This window comes from Podarcis liolepis (genome assembly GCF_965112155.1).
Source record: "Podarcis liolepis genome assembly, chromosome: 2".
Classification (NCBI taxonomy): domain Eukaryota; kingdom Metazoa; phylum Chordata; class Lepidosauria; order Squamata; family Lacertidae; genus Podarcis; species Podarcis liolepis.
The window spans coordinates 114,974,074-114,980,942 of record NC_139555.1 but is presented as its reverse complement, the minus strand read 5'-3'; the positions used below and the strand labels follow the sequence as shown (position 1 = coordinate 114,980,942).

The window sequence follows — 6,869 nt, the reverse complement described above, 5'->3', positions numbered from 1 at the left end:
GAATGGAAGATTTGAGACTGGGCGATAGTTGGCCGTATTGGCTGGGTCTAAAGATTATTATTTTTTTAAGAAGCAGTTTAATACAGTGGTGCCTCGGTGCCCAGAAATATTATCTCGGGTTAAGAACTTTGCTTCAGAATGAGAACAGAAATCGTGCAGCGGCAGCAGGATGCCCGATTAACTAAAGTTGTGCTTCAGGTTAAGAACAGTTTCACATTAAGAACAGACCTCCAGAACGAACTAAGTTCTTAACCAGAGGTACCACTGTAACTGCCTCTTTCAGTGTGTCTGGGAAGGCTCCCTCACATAGAAAAGCATTCACCACCCCACGGAGCCCATCACCCAGCCCTTCCCAGCTAGCTTTTATGAGCCAAGATGGGCAAGGATCAAGGAGACAGGTGGTTGGTTTCACTCATCCAAGCAGCCTGTCCACATCCTTGGACAGATTGGAATTGATCCCACACAACTTTACTAGACAGGACTCTAGCACTCACCAGCCCCCGCCCTGCTCCCACGGGGGAGTCTACCTCTCTGAATCTGAGTGACTTTATCTGCAAAAAAACTTTGCAAAATCATTGCAGGAGATCATGTGGCCTGTACCGGACTCCATTGGAGAGATGGTTCCATTAAATTGCTAACCACCTGAATGAGTCTCCTGCTGCTGTTTTCTGCAGATGCAATAGAGGGGGTGAAGAAGGTTTTCTTCACCTTCGCTATCGCCATTTGGTAGGCTCAACGTTGAGCTCTAACCCGTGTCTGGTCAGATTCAGAATGAGGTTTCTGCCACTGGTGCTCTGGCTGTCTCGTTGCCCTCAGATCCATGGAAAACCACGGGGTTGTCCGGGCTCCATGCAGTTGGAGAGGGCGCTTCAGAACCAGACAGGCAATAGCCCTGGTTAACTCCACATTCCAACGGGCCACCAGGGAATCAGCTGAAAGGCCATCAACATGGGATAAAACATCACCTACCACTCTCTGGAAACCATTTGGATCCATTAAGTGGCAGGGGCGGACCATCCAAATCGAACCCACGTCCCTGCAGAGGGGAAGGGTTGTGGAGAAGTCCAGTTGCACCAGGAAGTGATCTGACCATGGCACTTCTTTAGATTTGCTTTTACTTAGTGTCAGATCACCAACAGGTGAACACCAGGTCTAAGTCATGTCGGCGGCTATGAGTTGGGCCAAAGTTACTCAGGGACAGCCCCAAGGAGGCCATGCTTTCCACAAAGTCCCAATCGGCCCCTTGTAAGGTTGTGTCGGTGTGAATGTTATGATTCCACAGGACAACCAAACTAGGTGTCTCCAGGAGAACATCTGCCACAACCTGAAGCAGTTCGGGCAGGGAATCCTTGGTGCAGCGGGGAGATCAGTACAAAGGAATCCTGTTACTGCCCCTATTGTTCAACTTCAAGAATATGCACTCGGAGAACTGGGTCTTCCCAATAGGACACCTGCTGCAAATTAATGACTTCCTACAAATCACTGCAAACCACCACCCCCTCCCTGCCCACATGACTTGGGTTGCTGTGCGTAAGAGAAACCTGGTGGACAAGCAGTGGCAAGGACAGGTCCATTGCTGCATACAAAAATTTTCTTTTGGGATGTCTGTTGTTAATAGGCCCAAAAAAACATTTCTGGTTTTTTGGGGAAAGTATGTCGTAACAATTTATTTAATTCTTCATTAACGGTATCCCAAATTTATTTAATTTTAGGGCACCTCCACCACATATGGGAGAAATTCCCTTCTTTAAGTTTGCACCTCCAACACTTTCCACGGGTGTTTTGGTACATTTTAGCCAATTTCAAGGGTTTAAGATACCATCTGTACATCATTTTTTTTTAAAAAAAAATATTTTATTGTATAGCATGCTGTAAATCTTATGTCTCTTTTCCGTAAGTTTTTCCATTTTTCTAAATCAATTGTATGACCGAAATTTTGTGCCCATTTGACCATGACATCTTTAATCCCTTTGTCTTTTAAGTGCCAATTTAATAATAGTTTATACATTTTGGATAAATAAAATTTGGATAAATTTTTATCATCATTTATAATCAATTCCTTGTCTTTTTCAAATAATTTTGTATCAAATCCATTTACTTTCTTGTCTTCCTCAAAAATTGCATTTAATTGATGGTATTGAAACCAGCCTACTCCTGTATGTCTTATTGTTTCATATTTTTTTCATTTGTAATCTATTATTTACTTCCTCTAAAAGATCTTTATACATCAACCAATTTGAATCCATATTTTTTCTTTTTACTGCCTCTGCCTCCATTGGTGACAACCACCATGTGGTTTTTGGTTCTAATAATTTTTTGTTCCTTTCCCAAACTTTATATAAGGCTTTCCTAATAATGTGATTTAGCAATCCATTGTGGATTTTTGTTTTCTTATAATCCAGGTAGCTGTGCCACCCCACTATATTATCCCAGCGCTCAATATCCAATGATTTAGTATTCTTCAATATCATCCATTCCTTAAGCCAGACCAAGCAGGCAGCTTCGTAGTAGATCCTAAAATCTGGCATTCAAAACCCTTCTTTGTTTTTGGTTTCTGTTAATAATTTAAATTTAATTCTGGTTTTTTTGCCCTACCAAATGTATTTTGCCAAATACCTGTGCCATTCCTTAAAACAATTTAAGCCATTAAGAACCAGAATTGATTGAAAAGGGAACAACATTTTTGGTAAAACTACCATCTTGATTGTAGAAATTTTACCCACGTGAGTTTTAATACACTCCAGATTTCTAAGTGTTTCCTAATTTTGTTCCATACCTTAATATAAATGTCTTTCTATAAATGAATGTTTTTCATGGTTATACAAATTCCTAAATACTTTGCTCTGTTAGTAATTTTAAGTCCTGTTTCTATTTCTAACTTTACTTTTTCTTGTGTATCTATTTTTTTACAGAGTTTTGTTTTTTCTTTATTAATTTTGAATCGTGATAATTGTCCATACGCCTTTCTTTTTCCTTTCCTTCCCATTTATTATAATAATTTTTATTGATTTTCTTTATTACAACAAATATCCATCACCATCACTAAATCTTCCTATATCTCATCATAGTCTTTCAATTTTAACTTTCCTTCTTGTTCTATTAGTAGTTCTCTGTATGTTGGCCATATTCCTTTCATTGTTGACATGTTAAGTGATAGTGCTTCAATGGGTGATAGCCATCACGGAGTTTGGGGTTCCAATAATTCTTTGTATTTTCCCCATACCTTTATTAAAAACTTATTATAGTATTGTGGAGTCCTTTGTGTACTTTTGTTTTCCCATACCACAAATATGCATGCCAACCAAATATTCTGTCATGTCCTTCCAGTTCTATTGCCTCTTCTTTCTCCAATTTAATCCAATCCCAAATCCGAGTAAGACAAGCTGCTTCATAGTAAATTTTGAGATCTGGAAGGGAAAAGCCTCCCCTTTCTTCTAAGTCTGAGTTTTGTATTTTATTCTTGGCCTTGTTTTTTTCAATATTACTACAATACTCCAGAGCAGCCTTTTTCAACCTGTGGGCCCCCAGATGTTGCTGAACTACAACTCCAAGAGCTCAGGGATGATGGGAGTTGTAGTCCAACAACATCTGGGGACCCACAGGTTGAGAACCGCTGCTCTAAAGGGTTTTTTGTTGTAAATATTAGATTGTCTGAAAAGGCTCTGACCTTATAGGCCCTTTGTCCAACTTTAATTCCTTCTATTCTAGGGTCTTCTCTTACTGCTTTCAAATATACTTCCAGAAGTGTGATAAAGAGGAGAGGAGAAAGAGGGCAGCCCTGTCTTGTTACCTTAGAGATATTAAAAGCTTCTGATGTTTCACCATTTATAATTAGTCTGACCTTTTGGGAATTATAAATTGCTTTTATACCACTACATATTTTCTCACCCAAACTCATCATTTCCAAAGTTTTTTGCATGAATGCCCCTGAAGCATTATCCAATGCTTTCTCCGCATCCACCAAGATCAGGGCTGCCTTTTTATCTGGTCTCATTTCTAGGTATTCTATTGTATCTACTACCAATCTTACATTGCTGTAAATTTGTCCTCTGCGTAGGAAGCCTGACTGATCTTTCTTTATTAATCTTGCCAGGATCTTTTTCAATTTATTGACTAATTTTTTTGCAAATAATTTATAATCTGAATTTAGAAATGAGATTGGTCTATAATTTTTAATTTACTCTAAATTGGATCCATATTTCAGTATCAATGTAATTAGGGCCTCTTGCCATGATTCTGGCACTTGTCCTCCTTCTAAAATTTTGTTCATTATTTTTTTCTAACACCGGTAATATGGTCTCTTCCAATTTTTTGTAATTCATTATAGAAATACCATCTGGACCAGGGACTTTACCATTCTTAGAAGTCACAATTCCTTCTTTTATTTCATTTATGTTAATAGGGGCATTTAAGTATTTCTATTCTTTCTCTTATTTTTGCCAGTCTATTGTTTATTTTTTAAAAATCCTATTTTTTCGTCAAGTTCTTCCAGCTCACTTCCATTTCTGTTGTTGTTTTGCAGCAGATTTAGTTAATGTGAAAGCACAAAAGAACCACAAAGAATCTTGAGGCAGGTTACAAATTTATTCCAGTTCAGTCTTTGGTTATTGACATTTCTATCCCACAACCCTATCCACCTAGCAGACTGCCTCTCTCCCCTGGCCCTACAAGCCCATCAGTAACATTTTCTGCAGAGACACTGGGGATTGTTCCATGACAGTTGTCACTTGCTGACAATGCAGAAGGAGGCCCCCTTGGTGCACCCAGAAGATACCAGATGTTGGTTGTAGTTACATCTATACAAAGTGCATAGCCTTTGACCCTCCATAAAGAAATGGGGAGGAATAAGGAGCCTGAATAGCTGACTAGAAGGAAATGTACCCTGGTAAGCTTCTGTCGATTCTTGAAAGGGCTTTGTATCATTTAACTTCAAAATGTGGGAAATGTTTGTGGGGCCTCCTCCTCCCCCTGTTGCTTCTGATGAGTGGGGCCCTGGATATCTGCCCCAAACGTTTGCCTGGATGGTAGCAGGATGGGAGAAGTCAAGTGCCCAGAATCAAAAAGGAAGAGTATTTTCTGCATCTTTCTTGAACGAAATGGGTATGTCTGAAACCTCAGACAAAGTTCATGTTGACAGTATCAAAACTGCTATTCATAACCCAGTTAATATATTTATTACTGCTGATATAAAGAATCTATCCTTCAGAGAAATAAGGTGATATTCCATACAATATAATGCTGTCCCAAACAAAGACTTTAACCAGATAAACTTGTCTTCTGGGAGGTGGGGCAAGATGCTGAAGGAATCTATTCTATCTGGGGGGGGGGAGCCCAGGGCACCCAGAAGATTCCAGCTGTGGGTTGTAGTTTCATCTATACAAAGTGCATAGCCTTTGCCCCTCCATAAAGAAAGAAATGGGGGGGAGACAAGAGCTGGAATAGCTGACCAGAAGGAAATGTAACCTGGGAACTTCATGTTGATCGACCACCCCAGCTCCCTGACCCCAAGAAAAGACCAGTCCAGGGAGGCAGGTGAGCATTACAGCTACACCCCACATTATGCTCTCCAGTAGCTATTCCTTCAGCCAGGCCTGTTTTCATTCAGTTCTTAGTGTGTCCATGGGTGGGTGTGTTTTATGTTTCCTTTCCCCCCCTTCCTTGCTATCCTGACAAAAACCAAACCTCCACGCCAATGCTTTCAGCCCCAGAAGAGGAGCTCCCCTTGGTGTCAAGGGATGGGGGGGGGTCCAAGGGAGCATCTGGAGCCCTGCCATTCCTTCTGTCATGGGCCCTTCCCCTCCTCTCTCTGCCATCCCAGGGCCAATCTTGACTCCCCAGCAGGAGACTGGATCTGTCTGTGATGGTGAGATGTCCTGGCCGGTTGAAGGACCACTTCCTGTTTCCTAGAGCAGTGTTTCCCAACCTTTTTTGGGCAAAGGCACACTTGTTTCATGAAAAAAATCTCGAGGCACACCACCATTACAGCCCCGTGACGTCAGCGCGCAGCGTCACGCCGGGAGGGACATGAATTGCTAGCAAATTACATAATCACCTCCTTGAGGGCTGGCTCATCTTCTCCGAAGGCAGAACCCCATTAATTAACAGGACTGACTCACACCATAGCCAAGACGAGGGGGGAAAACCTCAGTCATGCACAGTCATGCACATGTGGGGGCTAAATGAGGACGAAGACCGGGCAGAGAGCAGGGTTCAAATCACCCCACCTGGCCAGGACAATCCCTGGGTGCTCCCTTGGGCCACTCGCCTGACCCACCTCGCAGGGCTGTTGTTGCGAGGATAACACGGGGAGAACCACGCGCGCCCCCGGGAGCTCCTTGGAGGAGAAAGCGGGCAATGAATGCAATGTACGAAATATATGAGAGGCGACCAGGTTTTGCAGGTGAGGGGCCCCCGCCAGCCTCCGCTTCCAACACCCGGCGCAACGACGCCGAAGTTTCCCCCCGGGCTCGGCTTGGGGAGCAGCGCTGCTCCCCCCCGGCTCCCCTTCGCCCTCCCGGCTCTCTCTGCCGCCCACTGGGGACCCCCCCTCACCTGCCAAGTCCGGAGCGCCGGTGGAAGTTGCATGCATGCATGCAGGGCGCCGCGTTGCCATTGCATTGCACTGCACTCCATGCAACACCTGCACGCATGCATTGCCTTGCACGCCCGCCAAGGGGTCTCCCCGCGGTCCGATGCGTCCCCTCCGGCGTGGATGCAGCATTGCAAAAATAAAACCCCCCTGACGCAGCCCTACCTGGGGGGCAGCCTCCGCCGCTCCGCTCCGCGGGGATCCCCGGGCTCCATCCTGCTGCCCGATCTCCGTGGGGGCGCAGGCAGGCTGTGTGGGGTCTGCGCGGAAGAGCGCCTGG

General features: G+C 43.7%; 1 protein-coding gene and 1 long non-coding RNA gene across 2 annotated transcripts in view; one reads left to right on the top strand and one right to left on the bottom strand.

Annotated features, from left to right (window-relative positions):
* LOC310701823 (uncharacterized protein) overlaps window positions 1-6,869 on the bottom strand; it is a 57,732-nt gene that overhangs the window by 33,264 nt on the left and 17,599 nt on the right. The window lies entirely within an intron of this gene.
* Window positions 106-6,869, top strand: part of LOC310702102 — a 30,981-nt gene continuing 24,217 nt past the window's right edge. Inside the window, exon 1 of the long non-coding RNA XR_014523237.1 lies at window positions 106-405. This is a non-coding gene — a long non-coding RNA (uncharacterized lncRNA). The remainder of the gene's footprint in view (window positions 406-6,869) is intronic.